At 38.7% G+C, this 16852-nt stretch overlaps 1 protein-coding gene across 5 annotated transcripts in view; it reads left to right on the forward strand.

The window, feature by feature from the left end:
* Nucleotides 1-16852, forward strand: part of Tpst (tyrosylprotein sulfotransferase) — a 71921-nt gene that overhangs the window by 43029 nt on the left and 12040 nt on the right. For 2 of the 5 annotated variants that reach the window (XM_071707724.1, XM_071707727.1), the window contains one exon: nt 6448-6557. The exons of 2 other annotated variants lie outside the window; for them this stretch is intronic. The gene's annotated coding sequence lies outside the window, so the exon portion shown is untranslated. The remainder of the gene's footprint in view (nt 1-6447; nt 6558-16852) is intronic. One more of the 5 variants, XM_071707725.1, reaches the window with a different exon arrangement.

A 16852-nucleotide genomic window follows, 5' to 3' on the forward strand; every position in this document is an offset into this window, starting at 1 on the left:
TTTTCCGTCCGCCATGCGGGAACTGGAAACAACGGCGACGCCGCAATTTCACGCTGTAAAGCTGTAACTTTGAAAGTAACTTTTTCGTTAGACGAACTGCGCTGTAACGAAATTGCTGGATGAACTCGTTGAAAAATTCGCGTCGCGACGCGACGTGACGAGTCGTACAAAATTGAAGTTGAAAGGCCAAGTTTCGGAACTTATGGGATATAATGGAATACGTATCGCGAGAAGAATTTTTAAAATCTCCATGGTTTTGCTAATTATTGCATTTTCGCATTACGTTTTTGTTATTTTCTTACCTATGTATTTTACTTCATCGATTCATTTGTTTCCAAAATGCGGCTTAATGATCGGAGTTACACCAAGATATCGGATACCACAAACTGCCTTTACAATCGTATCCGATTTTTATTTAAAAAATCCCAGCAGAATATTACATAGTTGAAATTAATTTGCTACGACTTAAAAAATTATTTTTGCAAAAATTGCGGCATGATTTGCAAATCACGTTACGTCGTTCACGTGATTTGTAGTCTGATTATCAAGAGGGATGTTCCCTATATAAGAGCATACGAGGAAACTGATGCTTTCGAAATGCGATATTTTACGTGCAACAGTCCGATATATCGTAGCGGCGGGAATATCGGAACTGGTGTACGATTTCGACGAGTTTAATTATCGACGTTATGCAAATCTACGGGGAAATAAACCTTACAGCTGCATCGCCGCTGTTTTAATTTTCGCTTGAAAGACACTCGCTTGGTTGTCGGAGAAATTACAGCAGTTTCAATCCTTAGCTCGCGGGTACTTTCATTACAATGCAAACGCGCGGCCGGAAAGTAGTAAGTCCCGCATAACTCTGCGCCGTGTTACCGGTGGCCGCGTTACATCGGTCCCCGTTTCTCGTTTTGGTTCATTTCAACGACGTCCGTGCGGGACATTGTAATCACGGCGAAACAAACAGTCGCGTAATTAATTTAGCTATATACGACTCCGTCGTCGCCGCCGCGGGCGGAATCGAGCTCGGAATTAATAATCGACAAATGGCGCGGCGCCGCGATAAGAGGCGCGTTAAAAATTGCATCTGCCGCGATATGATCGTGTTCTCCAATGCGACGGCCTCGGGGGTCGCCGAATACAAAACAGCGCGTGTGTTCCACGCATCTCGCTTTCTCGTACGATCCGCCGACATTCGCTCGATCTTTCCGATAGAAAAGTTGGATGTCCGACAGAAAAATTGATTTAAAAAACGCTAGGTACTTCGATGGCGAATGTTCCGTTGCCGAAAGACTCAACGAGAACCTATAAAGCGGTGCGAAACCGTCTCTCGCAGCTCCGCTCTCGCGAATCCATCACGCGTATAGACACGACGGCAAACTCGGCGCTAATTGAATCGTGAAGCTTTTCTCCTAATAAGAAGCCCAAATACATTAGCATCCAATCCCGGTGGTACGTGGTCGGGGAAATAATTCGCGTGCGATTCCATTTCTCTCCTCCGACGATCGATCCGACGTTACATTCTAAGGAGATGAAGTTGCGGCATCGATCCGTGTATGTACGCAACGTGTAAATTTCGGTTGGTCTTAATTACAATTTCATTCCTAATACATTATTTTTATATGCATATGTATAATCCATATAGCCTGCGAAGAAATCAATTTTAATTGACAATTTTCAATTAATAATAAATTCATATAATATCAAATTGAATCTGAATTAATTCGCCGGATCTATTTTTTGATTTTATTTCATTGTTGTTCTACACCATCAGGAGCTAAGCGGGAATTACATTTTAGAGAGACGAACAAAGTCTCGGACTATCGATGCGGTTTGCGGAAAGCTTTGCAGAGAGAAAGACCAAATTAATCGCCGGAACCGAAAAAAAGGAGGGGAAAAAACCGACCAAATACATTGCTGTGCATCGCGTATCTACATCTGAAGTCTATGAGATTAGCCGTTATATTGCGCATCGTTGCTATCGCTTTTCGATAACAGCGCGTCGTTGGGTATTACTCAACATCAACAATTCAATCCGTATTTCCCCAGGGGGGGAAATGCCTGACTGTCCGCGTTGGTGTATACCGCGTGTCTTTTGGGAAATACGTTGGTGTAATCTAGCGTTGCATCCACAGTAACCGTCCCGTGCGGCAGCAACTATTACGGGCTCCAGCTGCGCCGGATAAATCATTTTTGTTATCGTCGTTCAGGCGACAAGATGTCTTCGCAACTATCCCTAACATGCACTTACACGCATAGCCGCCAAGAGGCTTTGTGATAACGATTGGAAGTTTCCGATTTTCGAGATGTTACACGAAAGTTCCAAGCTTCTTAAAGGCAAAGTAGAAAACTCGCGACTGCGAGGAGATAGCGTTACACGCGTGCTGGATTTACCGTGCTATTTTCCGTTATTTTCTCCCGTCGTCTCATAAGCGCGACATTCATCGAGTATATAAATAAAAAATCTATTTAACAGAGAATTTATTTATATACTTCTCGAACTCCCTTCCGCGCGTTCGCAAGCAATTCGATATTCAATTAAGCACGTAATTAAATATTTACGACCAATTAACGTTATCCGTATTTCCACAATCGAACGGATCGATCGAGTGTCTCGCGCGAGTTATTTTTTTCTACTTAATGTGATAGAGAGAAGCTCCTGTTTCATATCCCGCCACCAGGCGGAATATCGAGAACTTTGGTATACCGTCTAACGCAGTAATCGATACGACTTTTACACGGGCGGATAGATTGCCTTTCCGAGTAATAATTAGCGTCTGGCTCGAAGTTTATCGTACCGCCGCGAGTGTAATTTCCCCCGAGGATAACGGAACGGCCGCATTGTAAATTTGTGGATACACGTGGATATCCTGAACACATGAAATATCTTCAAACTGAAACCGAAACCCGAATTCTCATGTTCGCGGATGCTAAGAATAATCTTCATCTCTATTGCCTAATAATGACTACTTCATTAATATTAAATACGATGCTTCGTGAGATAAAGTGCTTCGAAAAACTTTTCAAATGATTTATTTATTAAAAATATATTATTTATTTACCCTTTTAGCAATACGCAAACTGTGAAAAGCTTTTTTATATTATATACTCATTCTCCTCTCTCTTCTTTCTTCTTGTATATTATGAAAAAACTTTTGAAAGAAAAGATTTTGGGGTGTAAAACATTTTTGATCGATGTTTCATGAGTAAATGTGTATGTTAAATATTATATTACGTTATATTATCAAATAGTAATATACGTATTGTATTATTAAATGTTTTAATGTATATTTTTAAAATAATTTTTTGTTATTTTTGTATTATATAGGTTAACTAGAGATCAAAAATCACAAATTTTTAGTTGAAATTACTCAAATTTTTGTTGATATTTCCAGCCAAAAAAAAATACTCTGACTTTTCCCGCTTTCCCGAGAAAGAACTGACAGCCCGGAGACCGACGAATTATGAAAACACTAAATGTTTATCAGTCATGTTTTGTTTTTATCTTCCGAGTGCTTTCATTAACAATGACGAGCGCATGTTTTTGCAAAAGCTTTCATTATGCTCGTGAGATATACTACAGTGCGAAATAAGAGAAAAAATTACGTATACATAATATATGCTCGAGTAGTAAAATTATGGTTATGTAACACATGCCTAAATAAAGATTAATTAATAAATTAAGGTAAATTAGAAAGGTCAAAAGCTGACGTAACTGAACTTTGTTCATTAAGATCGCACATCTCTCTCAATTCTGTATCACCGCGATGAGAGCAGGATATTTTCCGAGGAAAGGATTTTCCGGCGCGGTTATCCGAAGCTGTTGAAACATTCATTTTTCAAGAAAGTCTGCTCCAAATTGTCCAAATATGGTATGGTTAAGGGAATATCCGGTAGGTTCTGGGACACCCTGTATACATGCCTTTTACGGCGCACTTTTCAGCTTCATCCGGTTTACATAGATACTTCACGTATATCCAGGGCGTGCAAACAGCTTTTAGGAGACCACCCTTGCTGCTTTTATCGGTGTAGCGCGATATTCTATGCTCTGACGAAGCTTTTTTTAAATGGAGTGTAAATCTTGTGCTTCTTACAGCACACGTAGCGTGCAAAAACAAATGAAATGACAACATACGAACGGAACGCATTTTCTTTCAATTACGTTTAATGCCTCTGGGATGGAGGTTTCTTTGTCGAGCATGTTAAACTCCATTAAGAAATTTGCTAACGAGAAACATTGACTCTGAACTACGATAGACTGTATCTGAAAAATCTGTCGAGTACTTTAATCATTGGTAGAACATTTATAAATATTTTAGTGTCAAAAAATTACTTTTAGGAAATTGATTAGAATATTTTTTTAGTCAAATATAATAAACTATTAGAAGCAAAAATTATTAATCAGTGAAACATTTAAATATTTAATACTAAATAATGTGTTATATTATTAATAACATTTAAATAATTAACATTCGATCGTATTTAATATCAAGAAAGCACTCTTGCCATGGCGAAAAATGAGACATTTTAATATGAAATGGGTTGCAATTAATTAAAAAATTCAGGTTATTAAGATTAAAAAATTGCGAATTTACAATGAATAATAAACTTCCTCGACATTTCCGCTTCGAGGAAAGATTAAGTCCAAATTGGTCAAAGAATTCGGAGATGAAAAGTGGCTCCACTAAGACTTGGAACACCGTATATAAGAGAGAGTTATTAACTCGAGCCCAGGGAGAGTAGCCGTATTCGTTTTGCTGTATGTATTTCGCTAGAGAATTTAATAAGCTGCCTGTCTCCCCCGTCTCTTCTCCCCTCCTCCTCCTTTTCTTCTTCTTCTGCTTCTTCTTCTTCATCCCTCGCATCCATCGCGGTGGAATGCATTCGATCCTCGAAACAGCGCTTTTCGCTAACTTATAATCCATGGCGCATAAACGATCTGCTGCAATGTTACTTGCGCTCGTAAAAGAGAACTGTTATAAAAGAGATATTATGAAGCGACGTCTGATATCTTGCGAGCGTATAACAGGTTTTAAAAAACTGTATTCAAAAAACAGTGACATTCTAGATAATAAATTATATTATACGAAACATTTATTATCTATATTAATAAAATCTCTGTTTCATATTACACACACACACACACACACACACACACACACACACACACACACACACACACGCGGTATCAAAAGATTTTACATGAGTGTGTCACGTATTTAAACTGCGAAAATTGTTATAAAATTATAATACTTGTATATAAATATGAAAAGATCAACCCTTTGAGGTCACCATTATTAAGCAAACACACATACAGAGCGCACGTATACTTTGTTATTCTATGTAACTGTATAACTTAATATATCCTAGTTATTTTACGCGCTCTTACGCATACAGTTTCTATAAAATTTATGTTTGCGTATATATTCATTAAGCCATAATGGTCTCGTTTAAAAGGATTGGAAGGGTCTCGTTTTCTAACGAACGCGTTTGTCCTGTGACACAGCGCTGTTCGTATATTAATTATCTGCTAAAAAGCTATTGTGCTAGAGAAATGCTCTTTCAATACGTATCTCTGGCTATGTCACTACCAAAGTTAATAAATAAATATAAAGCAAGATATAGTCTGGTGCAAAAAATTACAGAAAAAATATAAGGCGCATGCACTACGAAAAAGAGAAACTTTACCGCTATACTTTCTGTAATATAAATAATGTCAGCGATTATATATATATATATATATATATATATATATATATAATATATATATATATATTATAAACAAAAAGCCCTGATTTATCTTGTTTCTAACAAATGCATTTATTCTTCGACACGGCGCGTTGTTCGCTATGCTAATTATTTCAACATTGTTCGCGATCCGAGAATACCACGTTGTGCGCGGAACGTTTGTTAATTGGTCACAGCAGCATTTGATCGGGTTCGACCAAACAGACCGGTCTGTTTGTATCCGAAACGCAATAACGCACCCACAAGCTTGTATTTCAAAATTGTATATATATATATATATATATATATATATATATATCTGTAAGATCTTTGTAATATCCGTTTACGATCGTTGCGGGATAATTATATTTCATATCGAAATAGCACAATATTTCTCGATATCGCGCAGGACGTTTCAAAGCTGAAAATTCAAAGCGGAAAAATTTAACGTTAGTCAAAGTCACATTTATAGCATCCAAGATGAAAATTTGCAAGATTAACGTTAACGTTCTTTTTGCATTCGTGTTCAATTCTGTATCGTCTTACGGCTTATCGATTTATCGGGAACTATTACCGTCCTTTCGTCTTTCGGTATATATATGTATATCGGTTATAACCACGGTTACGGGTAATTAGTGTTAATTGAACGAAGAGTGAGAGAGCCCGGTTCGCTCGTGGGCTCGAGCGAACGATCGTTTAACGGCCAATTAAATCTCTCAGCAGGTTGCGCCGCTTCTCGACGAAGGGATTGCCGTTATTTGCCGTTGTCTCGCGATTACCAACTATTTCGGGACCAATCCAAGATCAGCGGTCAAATTGGGCGAAGTGGGGTGAGTGTAACCAAAAAGTTACCCGGTTAAGCGAACTAGTTCTGGATTAACTCTCAAGGCGTAACATCGATCTGCGAAATCACTATCCGAAAACACATGCTTTAATACATTCGCTCTTTACTTTAACAATAATCTTTTTTGTTGGAAAAATAGTGTCTCTTTTGTTTAACTTTATTTTCCATTTGCATTTTGGCATTTTAATTTAATTTTGACATTTTTATTCTGATGACACTCTTTCGGAAAATTTAGGATTAAGCTCGAGCAGTAATTGGAAAGATTAACATGGCGCGGTCAATCAGTTTAATCACTATATGCGGAAAAAAAATCATGTTACGTCCTGAGAGAATTTAACATTCATATTTTCTTTCAGAAAGTACAAAACGTATGATAAAATATTTGATCTACAGAATAAAGTTTATATTTTGTTCCGAAAGCATCTATATTTTTGAAATTAAATGTTTACGATATATAGGTATTTTCTTATTGTTAAATATCGCTATAATTCTACTTGCGTTAATCGCGAAACGAATTAGAATTTTAAAGCCCGCGTCAATGCAATAACTTGAAGAAGAAGCATCTTCCGTCTTCTTATGTCAAACGTATTTTCGTCGAGGCGTTCGTTTCCAACGAGATTCTCTTTCGCTCGAAGAGCATAAAAGCGCATCTTCTTCCCTTGTCTTCTCACTACCACGGTTCTAATTTCCTCTGGAAAGAATTGGAGGATTCTTCCGTTTTCATCTCACCCGTGCTTATAGTTTCGCGCTTAATTCACCAAGTCCACCTTTCGGTTTTCCTCGTTTCTCTTTCGCTTCCTTCATTCGCAATACAAAGCGATTTGACCTCACGAAGGATGGAAAGACACATACATAATCCGATTAAAAGTGAATTTCGCCGACAAGAACGAACATGTGTGTGCGCGCTGTTGTCAAGCGTGAAGTTAAAAGGCATCAATCTCCAGTCGATGTTCATTCTCCACGCACCTGTTGAGCTCATTAACGAAGCGAATTTACATCTATTCGATAGCCCTGTTTCTTCGCAATAAATTTCCACCCGATAAATTACCACGGAATAATGCGCGGAACGAAAAGTATAACGATAAAAAAAACCTAGTTAAGTTTCAACGTTAGCTCGAGGCAGTTTCTTTATCTTTCAATTTATATTTGTCGGGGTATTTGCAGAGATAAATGAACGGCAATAAATAATTCGGCGGAAGGGAGGCGCGAATACTTCCGAGAGCGCAAAAATCCCACCACGTCACAGCCCCGGCGCGCGGCGCGGCGCGGCGGTGTCGGCTGTTCAGGACCTAATTATCTCGCGATGCGTTAAAACTCTATGAGAGCGCGCATGAAATATCGCGGTATATCGCGACCGCGGCGCGAATATTCGCGTTGAAATATGCGCATTGACGCGCGAGACGAGTACACTTGTGGGATTCGCGTTTTTGATCTAACGGAAATTAGAATTCCAATTTCCGGTACGTTCGTGTCGCTGCGGCCTGCCGTATCCCAGGTTAATAGCGTGCTTTTCTGTAATTGCTTATTTCTCCAAGAGAAAAAGAGAGAAAGAAAATTAAATTGACTATTAGATATTATTAAACTTTAACTTTTTTTCCAATTTATTTTTACGTGACCTTTATACGTGACAGTTCTCGTTATTTCTTAACGTTATAATAAAACCGTTGAGGCAATGATATCAACGAAGAAACTGCCGCGGAAAAATCGATTCCAATTTGTCGCCGGTGCCTGCAGTTAAAGTGTCACGTCGGCCGGCAACTTTAGGCGACAGGCACACCCTGTGTCATTTATTCATCGTGTCGAATTATGAGCGGAGTGGAAGCTCATTTTAAGCGCGCCACCGGGGAACGACAGAATCGATGTCGAAATCGAATCCGACGTTTCCACTGAGTTGTGCAAATCAACGTGCAACGGCTGAATTATTCATCGATGAACGGTGCCGTTGCCCTCCTTAAAACGTCATTCGTGCCCTTGTTTCGCCTTTCGTATCCAGATCGATAGATCGATAAAACGCGCGACTACTGATCAGAATAAAGAGGATATGACGTGTAGAATATTCCGCCGCTCTGACTACCGTGTCGCTTAACATATTTATTGTGCACAAAAGGAAAATTTCCCGAACCGCATAGGACAGTGAATATGTTGATTTCCGTACGATTGGATGCAATGTGATCGTGCCTCATCGTATCTCCATTTCTTTAAAAGCTTTTTACAATATTATTAAACCATATATATTATTTCAATAATAATATAATAATATTTAACAATATCTCATTTTTGTTTTATACGAAAAAACATACGTTTATTATTGTTTATTGTTATTTTTAGATTTATATTTTTGAACTCTCAGTACATTTATTTCTTCGAGAATTATTATATTTATTTAGCAATAAAATATGCTATATTGGTATTAAATATTATGAAATTTTAATATACAAGATTTTTATGCTAATTTCATCCAATGAAGCATGCAAAAGATCTCATTTGATCTTTCCAGCAACATTTTGATCTTATATCGAAAATACATCAGAAACAGGCCGGATCCGAATGACAATATCTGTGTCGAGTGCTGCTGCTAAATTATTAGATGACCAATTTATATTTTGTGAGACAGGTCCGATGAACAATTCAACACATTGCTCACGAGAGAAATCACGATAAAAGCAACAAAAGGATAACGTTACCTTCCGGCGAGAGATCGATCCAACGACGGAAATCCCTATTTATGGCGACTATTCCTGACACACGTGCGCCGGATATCCCTCGCGAGAATCCTGCGACATGCCATAAAGCACGCTGTAGATCTCTCGATAGATCCAAAATCGATGACTGTCTATCGTATTGCATCGCATAGCAAGACGAATAGGCGTCTCTTCCTGACGGATAACGACAAAGGGAGGGAGGAAGGATTGTAATTGTACTGTGAGGCACAGTAAAGGGAAAAATAAAAATTAAAAAATTGAAAAGGATAAAAATTAATTATAAGAATAAAATGTAAATTATACTGTGTAAATGCTATTTAATTTATTTATAATTGTTTTTTTATGTTCAAGAGGATATAATAAATACATCTTCATGCATCTTCTTGCATTTTGTACCAGATATAAAGCAGTTCTAACTGTATAAGATGCCACAGGAACAATTTTAGATTATTTAATATATTATTTATTAAATTATCATTGATTTTGTATCTGCTGTATTTTCAGATATATCTTTATTTGTTGAGCCTTTCGGGTTCTTTCGCAAAGTAAAAATAATGAAACAGGATGCATACGCTCGATAGCTTGACACAATTAAAATGCAGCTAACACTTAAGCCGATTCCCGTTTGCAGTATCAATAACGCCTCTCGTTCTCTCTCTCTCTCCCTCTTTCTCTTTTTCCCTCACTTGTTACAATTGAAAACGCGATTGACTAAGTCACAGTGCCGAAAATGCTCCTCGTTAAAAGCGAGCGAACGTAACGCGAGTACCGAACTCTTTGCATTTAATTCACGCTCGATTACGTGCAAATGCGCGTAGAAGAAAAAAGCGATTAAGGGATTTCGCGCTGCATTTTCATATCTTTTCAACCCCCGAGTCTCCCTCTCCAGGTGTTAAACGAGAACGACATTATCGGTAATTCTGCGATATTGCCGCACACTTTAACGGCCGCCGATTTTTTCCCCTTTTTTGATACACATTTGAAAGCGATTTTTTTCTCAGCAAAAATCCGACTAATCGCTACAATCGCACGCGATTTTAAAAATAGTTTAGTTAATCTCGAGCAGAAAGCCGCAGCGTGCAGGTTGTCCTCAAATCATTGAATGTTCCTTCAAACTACGGATTCTTTGGCGTAATCTTTTCCTTAGCGAAAAAGTCATGAAAGATAATGCTATCCCCCGCATGAGAGCCCCGGATGTCCTATAAATTGGGATCACGGAGATTCAACCGGATATCGTGTGCTATATGTGGGGTATTGTAACTCGCGCGAACATCGGAGTGCCGATCTGAAACGTTAGTCTCCAAGAGAGACTATAAATACGTAGAAGCCTGTGGATTACGCAATACGAATATATATCTTTGTGTTCGTAGATTGTTAATTAATGGACTCGCTTTTATAACGTAAGCCAACGAATAATAGAAACGCAGCTGAAAGTCTAATAGATTACATTTTGTTTTAATTATCTCTAATTAATGCCTCCTTTATTGATATTATATTTCGCAAGAAAATATTTTAAAAGCTAAAAGTAAAAGAGAGAGGATTTATTTCATTTTTGTAGAACGATATACGTTTCGACTATAAAGTCGACGAGAAGAAACGGCGTAAAGTATCTGAATATTATCAGCCGTATGCAGCCGATTTTCCTTTCCTCGCTTTCTCGTTCACAAACGGCGAGAGGTTCCTGGCTGTTTCGCGATAGTATCGATTTTTCCTTTCTTTCGCTACGAACTCGGTAGAGGAATCGCAGCGTTATTATATAATCGTTATAATGTCGTTTGCGTTAAATACAACCGGGATCAGTATTATTACAATGCATTTACCGGCGGTTTCTGATCCCCTGCACGTACTTTTGTTAACAGATTATTTAAGCCTGCAGCGAACTGTTCTCTTTCGGCGGAAAAATCAATTAGATCCTTCTCCAAAATAATATGCAAATAAATTTATGTCATTAAACCGAATTCATAGTTAAGTTAATAATATGCTGTTCTTATATTCGAATTAAAATTCTGTTAAACCGAAGCAATTGTGAAACTTGAAATGTTTCATTATCGCGATATTTATCATCGGTCTCGTCATTTTATCCTGAAAGAGCGAATATGGAAAGCGCGCATTTGAAAAGAAAAGCATAAGGGATATTACGCGCATATTTTTCACTTCTATCAGCTTTACGCACTTTTTCTTATTTTCAAAGCCGATTTTACAAAAGCGCTCTTGCTTCGAGCGCAGTTAGCTTCGGACGCGAACGGTCTCTAATTACTTCGCCCTCTTTTCGATGATACTCTGTTTATTCCCCGGCGAAGAAACTGTCTCGCGTATAAAAGCGTCCATGAACGACAACAAAAAGGGGGGCAATGCAAATACAAATACGCGAATAGGAAGAGAACATATATTTCTCGCTCGCGGTATTGAAAAATTGAGTGCTCCGGCAAAGCTTGGGAACGCGGCTTCCCAACTCGTACCCATTCTTTTGCTCTCTATTCTCCGGCGAGGATTTGAGGTCGTTTCTATATATTTTTGACTGTTTTCCGGGCCGAAAGGTCGCGCGGAAAATATCGACCTATCCTTGTGCCGATATATGATCCCGCGTGGATATACGACAGTACGTCGATAGTAGTCGATGCACAAGTCCTTCGACGTTTTTCATTTAAATCCTAGATACGATAAAATTCGTCATTCTGATTACAGAATTTGTCCATTTATTGGAAAACATTTTTTTTTTAAGAGCCACGTAGTCGCACATTTTTAGAACGTCGATGAGTTAAGTATTTAAATAAATAAAAAACCAGAGTCACGCACAAAATGGGAAATCTAATAATTTGCTCACTATTTATACGTCCATCGTCCTTTTTTCTCGACGGGCGCAATGTAAATTGAATTCAATTTCCTCATTTCAATCATAAAAACTAGTAAAAGTGGAAACTGTTATGACGACAGGCATTCGTCTGGTTAAAGGGTTGGACCAGAATATATTAAATGTGGTAAAAATATATTAAATGCAATACTTATCAGGCGTATCGCCCTATGCAGCCTCCATCCTCGTTCCTTTTCCGCATCTCTCGCCACGTTATGGAGATGTAATACGCACTATATGTATTTTATCGCTCGCTTCTCGCCGAATGTAGGTTACATCTCGCGCGCGACAAAAGCGAAAGCAAAACGATGTAAAAAGCCGGCGCGTATTCGAAAGAATACCAGCGCGTGCACTATCTGGTCGAGGCGTCGGTAAAAGAAATTTACGATCGTGAAATACGAAATCATCGTTTCCCACGGGCACTCTGGACGAAATACAAATCAACTTGTCGACAACAAGTATATTTTCGCAAAGTTTTGCGGTGATATATCGTAACTGCCACAATCCAAAGAGATTGAACTTTCGTAAAAGGAAGATTAGTGGTAGTAGACGAAAGGCAGAAGGTATCGTTCGAGGAAATGCGTTTATCTAGTAATATTAAGATATTATCTGATTTTACTGCGTACTTACTTTCGTCATTTATTATTTCTATTATTTGCGACCGTTAAGAAAAGTAATCGGGTAAAGAAAATTATCGAATAAACACGATGGTCACGGGATATAATAACACCCTGATGTTCTGTAAATGTTTATTCGTTCAACTGTCCGCCTCGCAAGCTCAGGAAGTTGCAGTTTCAGATGGAGTCTGCGAGAGCCCGCAGCTAGATGCAAGGGGATTAAATCTATTTCCCCTCCTTCCTGGGGCTGCTTCTCGATTTCGGAGCATTCTCGATCCAAGTATCGAGAGCCCGCTGGCCATTTCCGGCTCTCGTCGCAATCCACGCACGTTTCTAATATCCTGAAGCGTCGAAAAGCGCGATAGGAGAGATATTTCTCTATATAGATATGTATTTCTGAGGGTTATCGATTTTCCTTAGAATACCGTGCAAACGCTACATTCAACAGGAAATTGCATTAGGCGCTTCCTGTTTCCCTTAAACTTTAAGTAGAGATACGGAGTTTCGTAATCGGTTCGAAATTGAAAAGACTTTTCTTGCATCTTTGTTTTTTTCTCTTGTTATTTAACGCTCGCCTTAATCCGTTGCAATGAGAAGTTTTTAAATGCAAATAAGAGGTATCCTAGAATCATCGGAGAATGGATACGTAATCGTTATCTTTTGCAAAATGTTGGTGTTTATCGGTGAGAACGTCGAGAAATTGATAGCTTCCGAGTTAGTAAACTATTGAATATGAAAGCAAGCAATTTCCGTGGATTAAACTTTGAAGCCGCAAATAATTAGTGGAACATCATCTGTTTTTCAATTTGCAGGTTTTTAACGAAATATTAATCCAATACTAATCAATTTAATCTTTACATATAATTATAGATATATACAATATGATTTAGCACACACATATATATCATATTGAACTATATTGAATTAGCAAAATTAATTACAAATGCAATTAAATAAACGGCAGAAACAGATACATATATCTATTTCTATCGTTATAAATATATATCGCAACTTTATATAGTTATCGATGCTCAAGAATACAATTACCGTGACGTCTGCTGGAAAATTATGTTCTCAATCGAGGTAATGGGACGAGACATAGTGAAATGCAATATACGTAGGTTATTTAAAAAGCCGTTTAAAAATTTGTTACGAACCATTGCCCGCGGGCATTCGATATAAATTGAGAACGATCGCCATGCAAACGACGGGTTCGTTATAAAAAAAATCTATTTTTAGCACGTGACCGACAAACTGAATTGGACAGCTTTTGTATAAAACGATTTGGCCGTCTCTGCAGCGCGTTTACTAAGTTGTAGAAATTAAAAAGGATGTATAGGAGCTGCTTTCTAACTGTGTAATAGTGTCCCAGATCTCTATTGAAACTTTTCGTTATTTTTTAAGTATTAAGTTTTAAGGCTATAATACATATTGGTCTTAAGATTTTTATTATTGGAAGATCATATTTATACATATGTAAAAGACATTATCACAAAAGCAGAGTTTTTTACGCAGAAAATTCCGTCTACTATCCTCTACTCCTTTTACGCGTTACATCGCAAATGTGATAATGCATAAACTCATTATTATTATCCGTCGTAAATTCAAATTGTACGCTCTTAATGGTTCTAGGACACCTTGTACGTAGAGTTCCATTGCGAATTCTGTCGGGAATAATGGATCGTCTAAAATTGCTCTGGACTCTCTGAGACGCTAGATGAAACTACAAGACCCGATTTTCCGTTTCGATGTGAGGAAAATCGATCGGTTACGTTTGCGGCGAGATCGCGTGGCTTAACTTCATTTGGGCGCCGTCTCAGGATACGGGATACCCCAGCGGATAATAATTCTCCGATACGTGCGAGGGTAGTCGTTTTGAATTATGATACGTTGCAGACGAGTAAAAATTGCTGGCGATTACACACGCGAATGGGCAAAACGTAATTTGATTTAACATTAAATTAACGATTATCAAATCATGATCAATCACGAGTAATCGAATTAGCATAATTTATTAATGACTATAATTTAATGAATTATATACATTACTGAGCACGTACAGTGCGATATTATTACTCTATTACAGAGGCACCGATAACTCGCGTGAAAAGTATCGCTATCAAAAATTGTCGAAAACAAGTTCTTTTACTTTTTTCGCTTTAAAAATTAGTACACCGATTTTAAATCTTCTGTTACTCTCGACAGAATTTTATTTATAATTTCATGCGCGCCGTATAAAGCTGAAAACATTTGCAGAATTGAAATGCGAGTGTATAATGCAGAACGCATATATCAGAGTGTGCACATGCACAAATCACGATGCATGGCACATAAAATCATAAATGGAATCCCGTTCTGAATTCTGTCGCGAATTATAGATCGTCTAAAGTGGGCTTTGCCGCGATCAATATAATTGTTAATCCGATTACCTGGGATATACATTTCTATGTTGTTTATCGATGAAATTGAAGGAAGCATTTTTTGTAGGTAAAAGGATAAAGGTTAATGGCAACATTTTGCGCGCAATTAAGTGGGTATTGTTAAAGCGGAGCCACATTTGACCCGCTTAACCCGGTTGCATCTCGTTTCATCCCCTATGACGGTGTTGGAACACCAAACGAGCGGGCGGGCGAGTTTCGCGGCGAGCAGTTAACTTTCGCGAAAATTTGTACCATCAATGATAAACCGGCCGATGAGATCGGTGCAATCAAATGACATGGGGCAATAAAAGCGAGCCGGAATTTCATTTTCGCGATATTCGTTCGCGTTAGATTCGCACGGTCGATGCTGATGCCGATCGATGCCATTCTCCCTCCCCTGGATAGCCTGACAAATCCGAATTATTTCTCGCTGCGAAACGATAAATCGAACGATTAAATCTCGCTCGAGGGCTGGTCTATACCCTGACCAAAATGTAACGCGCCGAAGCGAAATTAAAAGGGTTAAAAAACACGTTACGCGAACGAGAGTTTTGGGAGAGGGGGTGGGGGGAGGTTGGATTCCGAAATTTCGCGAATACCTATGCCGTAATTAAAATTTGTTCGTCGATGCATTTCGCGGGGGTTATCGCGGAAAGTCGGTAACATGGAGATAATAAAAAATCATGTGGCATGCACAGTTGTTTTTCGGCTCGTACGAAGATCCGAGGATGGAAGATTTTTATACGTGATATTATTACGATGATATTGTTACGTTGCCTGGAATCTTTTTCCGCGATATTCTTCAGAGCGTCGGTTGCACTGGTTGCAGTGCCTTGTCGTCGACTCAGACAAAAATGACGTCCTCTCGAGCGTTCGCAAAAATTGTTGATCCTTCGCGAGAGAATGGGATCGAAAAGAACACGTCGGTGTCACATCGACGCTTTTGCATCGGGATAATGCATCCTGCGCGAGAGTTTTTGACCTCAAAAACACTTCGGTGCTCCCAGTGTACTCTCCTTCGTCGCTTTCGTCGCCAAACGGCAACTTCTTTCCTCCTCGGCGGACTGAGGAATCACCCGAAAGGACATTATTTTGAGACGATCGATAACATCCAGAGCGCCGTAACCGAATCCCCCGAAGAAGAAAACTTGCGGCGGTACTCTTCTGCAAAAGTGGAAGGACTTCGCGCGGAATTTATTTTCGAAGAGACAATCGGAATTGCCACGAGTTCGGAAATTCACGTACATTGAGAACTGTCGGAAAAGGTTCGAAAAAAATCAAAGAAATAATTATTTAATTTATTTTTTTCTTCTTTTTCCTTCTTTTTTTTTGTTATTCCAGACAATATTACAGATTTCGAAAGCGCTCTATAAGAAGAAATTGTTTAGCGAAATGTTTTCGACGATTATTATTATCTTCGCGGGCCAAATTCGATTCCGGGGTTCGTAGGAAGCACGCGAACTTTCCGCCAATTTTACGATATTAGGGTACATCAGCTTTGGCGCATAGTCAAATTAAATTTGACATTTGTTTAACTTTTAACTCGTTGCGGTTTATCGCACGCGAGCGCGAGTACGAACGCGGGCTTTCAATTAGCGTGCAAGCTCACGCGCCAACCGATGTTGCATTTGCGCTTCCGGATTCACGGTTTCCGGTGCTCGGTTTCCGACCGCTGCGCTGATCCCGGCAGT

This window comes from Temnothorax nylanderi, unplaced genomic scaffold (assembly GCF_030848795.1).
Source record: "Temnothorax nylanderi isolate EJ_2023f unplaced genomic scaffold, tnyl_v1.0 TNYL_tig0060_pilon, whole genome shotgun sequence".
Taxonomy (NCBI): domain Eukaryota; kingdom Metazoa; phylum Arthropoda; class Insecta; order Hymenoptera; family Formicidae; genus Temnothorax; species Temnothorax nylanderi.